The 12,782-nt window shown below is 41.9% G+C and overlaps 1 protein-coding gene across 3 annotated transcripts in view; it reads left to right on the plus strand.

Moving 5' to 3' along the window:
- The first annotated feature begins 11,689 nt into the window (after positions 1-11,689).
- cpm (carboxypeptidase M) overlaps positions 11,690-12,782 on the plus strand; it is a 28,723-nt gene continuing 27,630 nt past the window's right edge. For 2 of the 3 annotated variants that reach the window (XR_011989762.1, XM_023825644.2), the window contains exon 1: positions 11,691-12,234. The gene's annotated coding sequence lies outside the window, so the exon portion shown is untranslated. Of the gene's footprint in view, positions 12,235-12,782 lie in introns of all 3 variants that reach the window. The other variant, XM_023825652.2, reaches the window with a different exon arrangement.

Consider the following 12,782-nt stretch of genomic DNA (forward strand, 5'->3'; position numbering starts at 1 on the left):
TATTTGAGTTTAGAGGTTAAGCTACTACCATTTGTTTTGCTTATTATTGGGCTGTTATTAAGCAACATTTACATTTGGCTATGCCTTTTCAACTGATGTTGCACATGTCACTGGTCGTTTGTTGTGCCAATAAACTTTTGTCTTTAATTTTTAATCTGACTGATTTTCATTCGGGTACGGGTCGGGTGTCGGTATTTATTTATAGCTAGCGGATCGGGTGCAGAATTTTATTTTATTTCTGTCGGATAACGGTTCGGATAGGGGTTTAATTATGGCGGGTACGGGCGGGTGCGGTTTGTCAAAATCAGCCCCGTGCGGGACTCTGCTGTCGGGTGCGGCATTAATCATATAAACAATTTTCATATAAATAATAAATGATTTATTATTTGACGCGACTTCATTACGTTATTTTTGCAGGCGAGGAGCGGAAACTTCTGCGGTAGGGCGGTATAATCAAAAATCTCTCCCGTTGGCCAAATTTATATCGTATACCGCCCAGTACTATGCCACCCTGTCCTGTCCTCTTAAGCAGGTTTGTACAGGCGTCAGATAAAGCACTTGGAAGATGGACGGATGGATACAGATATACGAAGTAGGCCTATATTTACCGATATTAGTCCATTAGTCAAATAGAAATTTGAATTAAGTTACTGCTTTGACATAAAAAGTCAACGCACCTCTTCTGCTTTTTATTTCAACATAAAACAAGAAACGCATAAGTAAATAAAAACAAAATTTTGTTTAATATATACACTCACCTAAAGGATTATTAGGAACACCTGTTCAATTTCTCATTAATGCAATTATCTAATCAACCAATCACATGGCAGTTGCTTCAATGTATTTAGGGGTGTGGTCCTGGTCAAGACAATCTTCTGAACTCCAAACTGAATGTCAGAATGGGAAAGAAAGGTGATTTAAGCAATTTTGAGCGTGGCATGGGCCAGTCTGAGTATTTCACAATCTGCTCAGTTACTGGGATTTTCACGTACAACCATTTCTAGGGTTTACAAAGAATGGTGTGCAAAGGGAAAAACATCCAGTATGCGGCAGTCCTGTGGGCGAAAATGCCTTGTTGATGCTAGAGGTCAGAGGAGAATGGGCCGACTGATTCAAGCTGATAGAAGAGCAACTTTGACTGAAATAACCACTCGTTGCAACCGAGGTATGCAACAAAGCATTTGTGAAGCCACAACACGCACAACCTTGAGGCGGATGGGCTACAACAGCAGAAGACCCCACCGGGTACCACTCATCTCCACTACAAATAGGAAAAAGAGGCTACAATTTGCACGAGCTCACCAAAATTGGACAGTTGAAGACTGGAAAAATGTTGCCTGGTTTGATGAGTCTCGATTTCTGTTGAGACATTCAAATGGTAGAGTCAGAATTTGGCGTAAACAGAATGAGAACATGGATCCATCATGCCTTGTTACCACTGTGCAGGCTGGTGGTGGTGGTGTAATGGTGTGGGGATGTTTTCTTGGCACACTTTAGGCCCCTTAGTGCCAATTGGGCATCGTTTAAATGCCACGGCCTACCTGAGCATTGTTTCTGACCATGTCCATCCCTTTATGACCACCATGTACCCATCCTCTGATGGCTACTTCCAGCAGGATAATGCACCATGTCACAAAGCTCGAATCATTTCAAATTGGTTTCTTGAACATGACAATGAGTTCACTGTACTAAAATGGCCCCCACAGTCACCAGATCTCAACCCAATAGAGCATCTTTGGGATGTGGTGGAACGGGAGCTTCGTGCCCTGGATGTGCATCCCACAAATCTCCATCAACTGCAAGATGCTATCCTATCAATATGGGCCAACATTTCTAAAGAATGCTTTCAGCACCTTGTTGAATCAATGCCACGTAGAATTAAGGCAGTTCTGAAGGCGAAATGGGGTCAAACACCGTATTAGTATGGTGTTCCTAATAATCCTTTAGGTGAGTGTATATATATTAGTGCTGTCAAAATTTTTAATCAGATTAATCACAGGGTTGCTGTGGATTAATTTTGATTAATCACGATTAAATATCATTCATTTTTAATCTATATTAATCGCATTGCATGAGCAAACAGATTCAAGAAAAAAGGGAATATATATGCACTTAACATGTTTACTGAACATCTTGAACACAAGTCGGATGCAATCCATCTGCCACAGAATGCAATACCATGGACCCATATCAAAAAGCAAGATTTTTTGCTTAGCCCGACAACTTGTCAGATATAAGGTACCTCATTTTAAATGGTCTTTATCTTCTTTCACTTACGATTAGCCCAAACTACCGTAAATCCGACAAATAATCCGACTAATCATGAAATCCAATTCTAGCCTGATTAATTGCCATTGTTAGCAATATCAGTTGATAACACATTACGCGTGGTGCTTTACATATAAAACTCCGTAGCAACACGTCCACAGATAAGTTGGACGATATAGTGTGTGCGAACGATTTAATGAGCCACAAATGAGAAGTAGTGCTTAAACAGTTTAAAACTACAACTTTCCCTTCTATTGATAAAGGGCGCAGCCATCTTTGATTCTAAACTCGAGATCCTCTGTGCTGCTCTGAGATATTTCTCAGATTTCCAACAAACGGGAGCGTGCTTGTCGTCACTTCCGGCTTCAAAACTTCAGAATGCACCAAAACTGTCCGAAATGGGTTGACAGAGACATTTCAGGGATTTTGAGTCATTCTGCACTACAGATGGGTTAATTGCGTTAAAAATTTTAATCAGATTAATCATGATGATGGATTAATCCGCGTTAACCCGTTAACTTTGACAGCTAATATATATATATACACATAAAGGACCCATTTACACCTAACCCAAGCAAATAGGTCATTACCAAAACGGTTCAGGAGAGATAGTGAAAAACAGAGATACTTATGTACTAGAACAAAAACTATAACACTTGTGAGAAATTAAATTGTATTGCTTTTAAATGCCAATGTAAACATTCATCCTCCTGCAGAAAAGAAGATAACCAGTTGTTTTCTGTCTAATTATTCTGTTCCTTTTTAAAGTTAAAGACTTGAAAAAGCAGGATGGTGGAGATAAAAACGTAGATTTGTAACCCAAATAGTACTGCTCCAAATCCCAGGAAGAGGTCTGCTGTAGTCTCCTGCGAGCAGCCCCAGTAAAATATATGGCTGTGTAAGCGAGTAAAAATAGGCTTTGGATGAAACTCTTGGCTAAGCCATCAAATGTGAATGGAAAACAGATTACAAATGTCTTTCTGATTGGTTAATGATGAGCTTCATACTTATTTAGTATATTAGTATAAAGATACAGTACAAGTCAAAAGTCTGGACACAGTAAATTTTTATATATATATGTATGTTTCATAAAGATAAGGAACCTCATGGTTATCAAGTCAAGTGCCTTTTTATTGTCATTTCAACCATGTACATTACAGTTGTGAAGTATTATCCTGTAAACAAGGAAAGAGAGGGAGTGTTGTGACAGATGACGTCCCCATTATCCCCCAACCTAAACCTTATACTGTCAGGGTCAGCCCCTGTTGTCACTCTGTGTCCCTTCCCCGTTTGGCCAGCAGGCATTGCTGGTCATCCCGTCCTTCATATTTGTCTTTAAGTTTCCCCTGTTCTGTTGGCCTCATGGCTCAACACCTTGAGCATCCGGTTGTCTTTGTACCTTCTGTCCTGTGTTTGAATCCCACCTTCTGTTTTTGTATTTTGCTCCCTAGTGTTTCAGTTGAGTTTGTCTAGTTATTGTATTTGGTGATTTTGTATATGGTTTTTAGTTTTGTTCCTTGTGCCCCTGCTTGTCTTTACCTGTCTGTAATTCCCCAGTGTTCTGATTCCTTGGTTAGTTCTTAGTTTCCCTGTTTTTAGTTCCTTTGAGTATTAGTTTCACCTGTACCCCGTTTCCCTGGTCTTTCTTAATTAGCCTCAACTGTCCTGTGTTAGTCTCGTTACCCCTTAGTATTTTAGTTCCAGCTTCTGTTCAGTTCCCCAGTGGTTCATTGTGTGTGTTGTGTTGTTGTTGGTTGGTATTGATTGCGTTTGATGGTTGTTATGGCAGAGATTCCCAGTATTAGATGTGTATTTAGGTTTTGTTATTTAGTGTTTGTTAATCCCCTTTTAGTTTTTGACCCTCGTGGTGCTTTTGGTTTTGTGTTTGTAGTGTTTTCTGTTTTATTTAATAAACCCCCCTTTTTTTTTTTTTAAATTCTCGGAGCCGCCAGTGGGTCGTCCACCCTTTGTTGTGCACCATGCCTCGTTCTCGTGCCCGAGTCGCCCGGATCCATGACATTATACAACCTGTTTGGGATGAGTTCGGTCGAGAAAGAAAAATGTAGCCAACTTGCGACCAGAACTTGTAGAAACTGCTTCTAGACTGTTGTAGTTGCATTCCGGATGGCTACACCTGGAAGCTGGTTGAAAGAGTCTGCAATGCTGTCATTGAAGCAAAAGGAGGCTATTTTGAAGAGTCTAAAATTTAAGAATATTTTGAGATGCTGGGCACTGCAGTATTTGATGATTATTACTTTGTCTCAGAGCCTTTTACTACAAGGCGAATAGCAGAGACAAATGCATAACTTTATGTTGTCCATCTTGTTGCACTTAGTTGACGTTTTCAAGTTTTGTTTGTCACATACACAAACATACACTGTACGTCTGTATAGTGAAATGCTTTTTTTCCCACCTGCTTCCCAGGTTGTGCTTGAAAGGACATATGCAATACAAAGAAAAAAATAAATAGTAAAATAGGACAGTAATATAAAAAGCAATATCAGTTACTGTAAAATGAAGATGTAAAATAAGGCTGGGATATCATTAGCTGTTAGCTATAGCAGCCCTCATTCAGTGTATAGACGGCCTGAGGGTAGAAACGTATTCTAATGGCTCTCAGTGTTGCCCTTCAGGCTGCGGTAGTACCTCCCTTACCGCAGCAGAGGGGTGAGGCCATTGTTGGCCTGGGCAGATACTTTAATTATTTTCATGGCTTGCTGTGGGTAGCCTGCAGGTTTTGGAGTTCACACCGCAGCCGAATGTTCCAAACTCTGCAGAGCTGTGCTGTTTTGCTTGGTACAGCTTCCAAACCGGGCGATGTTGCTCCCAGTCAGGATGCCCATGATGGCGCAGAATGCTGCGAGAATCTCGAGAGCCAGCCTGAGTGTCTTCCTGTTTCCTGTCTGTTTCCTCACAGTCTTGATGTTTAGGAGGAGATTTTTTTTTTTTTGTCAACCTGACTCCAGCATGCCAGGTTGTCTACTTCGTTCTCGCAGGCCGTTTCATTGTCGTTGAAGACCTGACTTACAATAGCTGTGTCATCAGCAAAATGGACAGCGGCGTTGGAGCTGAATGTGGCTGAGAACAACAGCGATATGTTCTTCCCTGTAAATTATCTATAAAACTTAATTTTTCAGAGCCAAACGCTGCATTTCCCCAACTTCCCAGTGATGTTTTTGGAATTTGCCATACCATATTTAGAGTAAGTATACAACTAAAGTTTTTAATTCATAGGTCACATATTTCCCAAAGAAGTTTCACAAATTTCCTTTGGAAATTAAAGCACTTCATTTGTTCTCTTGGACACATACATGCGTCCTGTTGTGAACAATATACCATGTTAGATGTTTGCATATAATGCTTACTTTCTCCCTGCTGAACAGCATATGATTCCCTCAACTTTAAGTCAGTGGTTTGCAGTTATTATGTTCATCCATCCTCCAATCACATATCTTGGTCAGGGTAACTTGGAGCTTATCAGGGAACGTAGGACACAAGGATGGAGTACATCTTGGATGGATTGCCAGTCCATCGCAGGGCACATACTTTACATTGTCCAGCTGTACCTTAATCACTGCTGTGACAAGGCTCGTTCGGTAATTCAGGATCCTAGCTACCCCAACCAGACTCCTCACCCCCCTGCAGTCTGCTAGGAGGTTTCACAGCATCAGAACACTGACGCCCAGATTCAAGAACAGCATCTTTCCTCAAGCCATTTGCATCTCCAGCATCCGTAGTTCCCATGACAGTCATATCCATGGCACATGCAGATTATAACATTGATACTGCACTAGCTTTGCTCTTTCTTGTGCCATTTTAAACTGTCTTGTATCATTCTGCACTGTCTTGTTTAGACTTTTTGTAATGATAATTTATTCTGATGCATCTCTTGCACATGGTCAGTTAAGATCTCGAATCTTGAATCTACAGCCAGTTTAAAGAGCCACTTAGCCTAACTATGCAGAGGAAACCTGCTCAACACAGAGAGAATGTGCAAACTTCGCACACACTGAATGTGAGGTGACAGTGCTCCCTATAGATCCACTGTATTGTTATACCCACTGTATTACCCATTCCAGATAAATTCAGTGCTATCCAGTTGTATGTCCTTTTGTTTCCTCTTTTGTGTTTTTCTGATTTTTCCTGATTTTGTCAGTGTAGGTTTAATATTAAGGAAAGTTCAATATTTAGTGTCGACTGCACTAAGGTCTCATACGCTTAGAAATATTGAAGGCTGTAATAATGAACTCCTTTTCCATTAGTTATGGTGTATTGCATTAACTTTGTTGCTGTCCATGAAACCATTTTCACCACAAATCTTTAATTACATTTCCAAAAAATGTCTTGGTTACCCAGATACTTGCCTACATAAACAAAGAATTCCCAGGTCAGCCAAAATTTCAACCCCCACGCCCAGATCCTTCCCAAAAGTGCACCCTCAGATTTTGTTTATCATTTCAACATTTAAAATGCTTGCGCATTTGTATTTTTAGGTTATATAATAAATAATACAATAAATAAATAAACACATTTTGTCGGTACATTTATATTAAAAACATGTAAGTAGCACAGAGTATATGACTGCTAACTAGTATGATCACGTCTGTTTCACAAGAAAAGTGGTGGAATTATTTTCACGTGTTCGTTTGGATCCCCTAATCAAATGGTGATTGCCCATCTTGCCTATGGCGTGGGCTGGCCCTGTCCCGCACAGCAGTGGTAGCGACATGAGCAGGGTGGAGGCGTAAAAAAGTAAACAAAAAGGACAACTGACCCAGAACATCAGACTGCTTTAATCAAAGGCAAGTCAGGGAAGAAAACCCTCAACTCAAAGGGGTGGTTTTCCAAGCAATACTTAAATGGAAACAGAGGTAGTTTAAAGTCCCAACATGTTAAATACAAGAATAAAAAGCTGAATCTCTTAAATGAAGCTTAATTTTGTATTTTTGTGCTTTGTTCGAGGCCTGGGTCTGGACCTTTGTTCTAGTGTCCTGGGTATGACGATAACTGCGTCCCTAATTGCAGTCCCCGAACTTGCAGACAAAAATTTGGTGGTTGGTGGCGGGATTAGCACTCCAGTCGCCATAAAAACTTCACACAGCTCCGACAAAGCAGACAGGACTCCTTTCTGCTCTCTGTGGAAGTAGCTGTGCTGCAGTTGCCCACAGGAAGGCCGTACGCATCATGAAGGGGACGGGGGAAAGCCCTCGGGAGCCTCATCCCTGGAAGAGTCTAAACTGTCAGGGAGCCAATGGGGTCAGGCCTGTTGGGGATTGGAGCTGGCGCCCTGCTGAGGTGTCGCCTGCCACACGGCAGCACTTGGGTCCTAACCTGAGACAACTCATCTGCGTAGGCATGTCTCTCCGTCAAGATGACCACCTTCCTCTGCTGTTGGGGGAGCTTCGTAAACTCCGCATTTCATTGCCGGCACTCTCTGAGGTACACAGACCAGGGATCGGCCAGATTTCTGTACCTTTGGGCTGGTCGGTCTGATGGCTGCCATACTCAAGGAGCAGCTGTAGCTCTGGCGGATCAGCTGCTCCCTATGGCGTCTGATGTCACTCTTTTCAACGAGCGTATTATGAGACTCAGGCTAAGGCACTCCTTGGGTGTCTTGACTGTTGTCTCAGGATATGCTCTGACTGAGACACTCCTCTGGTAATGGGTGACTTCAGTGTGACCACTGGCACTGACAGGGCTGGCTATGAGGATTGTGTCAGTCCCCATGGGTTTGGAGACTGGTGTGAAAGTGTCTCCATGTTCCTTCACTTTGCAAAAGATCAGGGGCTATAGGTTACTGGATCCTGGTTCCAGCATCCTGAGCTGCATCGATGGACTTGGTACTCCAATACTGGTGGTGTGGCGAAGGAGATTTATCACATCCCTGTGGGCAGATGCTGGAAGCTTCTACAGATTCATAAGAACATAAGAACATAAGAACATAAGAAATTTACAAACGAGAGGAGGCCATTCGGCCCATCAAGCTCGTTTGGGGAGAACTTAGCTAATAGCTCAGAGTTGTTAAAATCTTATCTAGCTCTGATTTAAAGGAACCCATGGTTTTAGCTTCCACTACAATAGCAGGAAGACTATTCCATACTCTGACTACACGCTGTGTAAAGAAGTGCTTCCTCAAATTTGTTTTAAAATGTTCTCCCGCTAATTTCCACTTATGGCCACGAGTTCTAGTATTTAGACTAATATTGAAATAGTCATTTGGCTGAACAGCATCCAGACCCGTTAGAATCTTATAGACCTGAATCATATCCCCCCTTAGTCTCCTTTGCTCAAGGCTGAACAGATTCAGTTCCGCTAACCTCTCCTCGTAAGACATTCCTCTAGGGTCTACAGAAGTGCCCAGTTTGTGAATTCTGACCACAGACTTGTTGCTACTCTGAAGATTCAGCTTAAGTCCAGTAGGCTACCACCTACTAGGAGAATGAGGCTGGACCTGGCCAGAAGCCAAGATCAAGCTGTTTCTCAATAAGATCCGTCATCACTTGCTCGCCTACCAGTGACTGGAGCAGTCTGGTTTTACGCCTAAGAAGTCTACCATCAACTTCATCGACTTAGGCACAGCCCTCAGCAGTCTGTCTGTCTGTCTGTCTGTGAAGAGAATGTCAACCTCATTGAGAGGTTCATTTACCTCGGCAGTGACATTCATGTCTCTGGTGACTCTTCCTATGAAGTCAGTAGACGGATTGGGAGATGCCACGTCACACCAGGCTGTGGCAGATGGATGGCCATTTCCAGAGGGCGGGACTGGACCCTGTGCTAGCCTGGGGGGTCATCAACCAGGATCCTGAGGTGTTTTGTCGTGTGGTGGGTGTGGCAACAGACTGTACCAGTCCATGCTCCCCATCCTGACCTGACCTGACCAGTTCTAGGCCAAACTTCCTGGTTATGGTAGCAATACCTTACTGAATCTAAAAACTAATCATGTGTAAACATTTGGAAAACAAGTTTTAACACCAAATAACAGTTCCTCACAGTCTACTATGACTTGGATATTAGTACTTTTAATACTGAGATATTCATGAATAAAGTGAGAGACAAGAGCAATACATTTCTGCAGCAGAAACTGGCTTTGCTGTTAGCCTGCATGATATGAACACGTAAAAAACAGCAGATCTCAGCCGTGTTTAATTAAAAAAAATATCTGCAACCCGAAAGTGTCCTGGAGGCCTGATCTGATTCTGTCACTGTCTGACCTGGGAATATTTAGTGCGGTCTGAAAGCCTGTGGATAAAAAGGTTTTGTGAGCTAAATAAAGGAAGATAGAACTTAGTTGCATCAATGCAAAAAGGAATGCCTGGGCGAAATGGAACACAGAGTCACTTTGAGAACACCTCTCCTACTGCAAAGCAAGGGGGCGGCATTTTCCTTTCATGCAGGTGTTTCTATGAGAAATCTATAGACACCAATTAGCGTAACAGCATGTCTGGAGACTGTGACAGGAAACTGGAATAGGAAACCCAAGTGACATGGGGAGAACACGCAACCCCCCCCCCCATCCCCTAGTCAGGGTAGGATTCGAACCTTCAAGCTTAGGGATGTGAGTCTGTACCATTTTTTGCTTGAGGAAATACATTAGCATGTACATCAATTACAGTGATTTCATTATTACATATTCTTTTTGTGAAAATTCTTTTTTTGCCAATAACAGTACTATGGTAACCGGAGGTGGACATTTTAGGTCCAGAAAGTAAAAATCCAGACCCAGATTTTCACTTTCTGGACCTGAAATGTCCACCTCTGATGGTAATTTACCATGCTTGCAGTTTGTGGACTATGTTTACATTCTGCGGTCATTTCAGATGATTAGATTTCTGCTGGAGCGGGTTTAAATTTTTTATATGTCGTGCTTTCAGGATAAAGCCATAACCACAACTGTAATTCACTGTCTATTAATATTGCATTGTGGTACAAAGGAAAAAAAAACTGTGACAAAGAAAGGAGACAGGCCTTTGTGTGAGGTTTAATATCTGTCATGGTGGAGTTACAGGGATCAACAAATTTGACGTGGAATTGATCACTGTCAGTGCTAATCAACATCCTGGTAAACTTTCCAGCACTGGGCTTCTAAAGTTTATTCTTTGAGGGAAAATTCCTGGATTCCTGACTTTCACACATTCAGGGGTGACAGACATGTGGGTTGTCGGTATGTGGATCTTTAATTCATGGGCCTGCGAGACCCTCCTGACTGTTTGACAGTTTAGGGTTATGTGCCTTTTTTCCAGCCCAGAGAATGCCACGCCTCAGTTTCACTCACGGTTCTGTGAATTCATGCATATTCAGTGAAGTCAAGTTCAAATTGCAGCCACATTGAGCACATCAGTGTGCTGAGCCCTGGCACGCTCTACCCTCGATACCCTCTTTACCCAACTGCCCTCAAGCAAAGAGGTACAGGATCACTTGTACATCCACCACCAGAATTGCTGACGGCTGCCAGAAGCAGTGAGACCATGTCCACTACATCTAACCTCAGGGAGTCATCGTGGTTACAAATCTGCCTATTTTACATTGAACTAAATACTTGTTTACTTGTGTATCGAGTCATTTTTTTGTGCTACTTCTAAATGCAGAAACGTGGAATAAGCATGTTCACAGATAAATATAGGTCATAAGTCAGAGAGCATCTTTCCTAAGAAAGGGACTAATCTACTCCTTAACCAGTCAGCATGCTAAACGTTTAAATAAAAAAACATTCTTTAGTTCAGCATTTTCTTATGGCCTGACCTGGGTTTAGTGACATCATTTGTTTTTCGGCTTTACACAGTGACATACTCTGGAACGTGGTGCAATCACACTTGTTCAAACATGTTTTGCTGTTACAGGCAAGGGGCGACCTGTGATATTAATACTCTGTCAGCCACAGGATTCGAATCCGCAACATCGTGGACAGATCCATACTCCTTCCCTCATATTTATAACAGTATAACATCTGTCCTCCACGGATCTGGTGCAGGGTCCCTGAAACCCCAGATATGATGCCAATTCCATCACGGGACACACACTCTATGGCCCATTTCAAGATGCCACTTAGCTGGTTGTGTGTGAGTTGCTGTGGAAGGAAACCAAAGCATTTCCGACCCCCAAGCATTGGGGCTGAGGTGACCTTGCTACCCCTTGTGCCACCACACAATAATGAGACATGCGAAAAAACTGGTAAAATTAATTCGCGGTGGGATTCTGGAAATATTTCCAACCATTAACATTCCAGAGAACCTCACTTGTCCAGTAGAGGCCGGGTCACACTGATTGTGGAAGTATTTGTGTGTTATCATTTATTTTCATGAAATCCAGTGTTTTCCTAAATTACATGTTTATCCATTTTATGGCAGCATACCACCGCTTTCGGCTTAGACATTTAAGGGTACACCCTCGCCATGCAGCAGTCATCAGGAAGCCCTTTTCTTTAACCATAACCACTGCGGTCATTCCAGCTTATTTTTGCCTTTGCCGTTTCTGTTATATTTGTATCGCCGCGGGTATTCAGGAGAGTACGGAAAAGCGCGCACTGAAAACAATGGGCCAAAAACACGATTATACATAATGATGAAAATTATGATAAAAACCCACATTTTAATCTCTACTGCGCTATAATCTGTAAATGACTTTTTTTTGTCTTCGTCGTGGAGTCATTCGTAGCAAAGAGGAGCCGGAGCTGCGTGTTTGCCGAGTGCGAAGCGCCGTGGCTCCGCCTCGGATGTGTTAAAACTCAGGGGACGATTTTGAAACTTATAAGTTGCTACGATGTTAGGAACTCAGATAGAGACCAAGCATATGGTAGGTAGCAAGGCAAGTTGACCATCTCTCACACAGTCTCATACAGCGAGGATTTCTGGACTCATCTGTCGCTGGGACTGGTATCCGGAAATATACCTTGTTGTATGACACCTTAAAATCCAGAGATATTTTATTCAAAGTCAGCGGAGTTGAACTCACAGGAAACTTCAGAATAAGGTAACGTTATTTATATTTATTTGATGTATTGGATACCCAGCAAATAATTAAATGATAAACATGCTAGCCGCACCGTTACATTATTTTTAGCGTTATTTTTTCCATTTTCAGATTTTTTTTTCTATTTCCATTAATAAATTTTGTAATAGCACTCGGTGTCTGTGCATTACCGGCTGTTTCTTCAGAATTACATAGCCTTAACCCCTTGTGGAAAAACTTTGAACACGACGGAACTGGACACGGTATAATTAACCTGGTTTAACTGTTTTCATTTATTGCTTTCATTTAGCGAATGATTTCAGAGTAAATCTTTTAATCTGAGGGAAAAAAAACCTTACATCATCTCCTAAAGTTCTACATGTTACGGCATAAATAACACAATGTCTAAAACCTGAATTGTTCACATCCATTGTCTGCCGGAAAATAAGCCCATCACAAAGGTAGTCAGTACACAGTACATATATAGTTAACGGTGACGTTGAAAATGATAAAACTATATACATCCTCTGCTTATTACCGTATATGTAAATGTATTACATAATAAACAC

Source organism: Paramormyrops kingsleyae, chromosome 1 (assembly GCF_048594095.1).
Source record: "Paramormyrops kingsleyae isolate MSU_618 chromosome 1, PKINGS_0.4, whole genome shotgun sequence".
Lineage (NCBI taxonomy): Eukaryota > Metazoa > Chordata > Actinopteri > Osteoglossiformes > Mormyridae > Paramormyrops > Paramormyrops kingsleyae.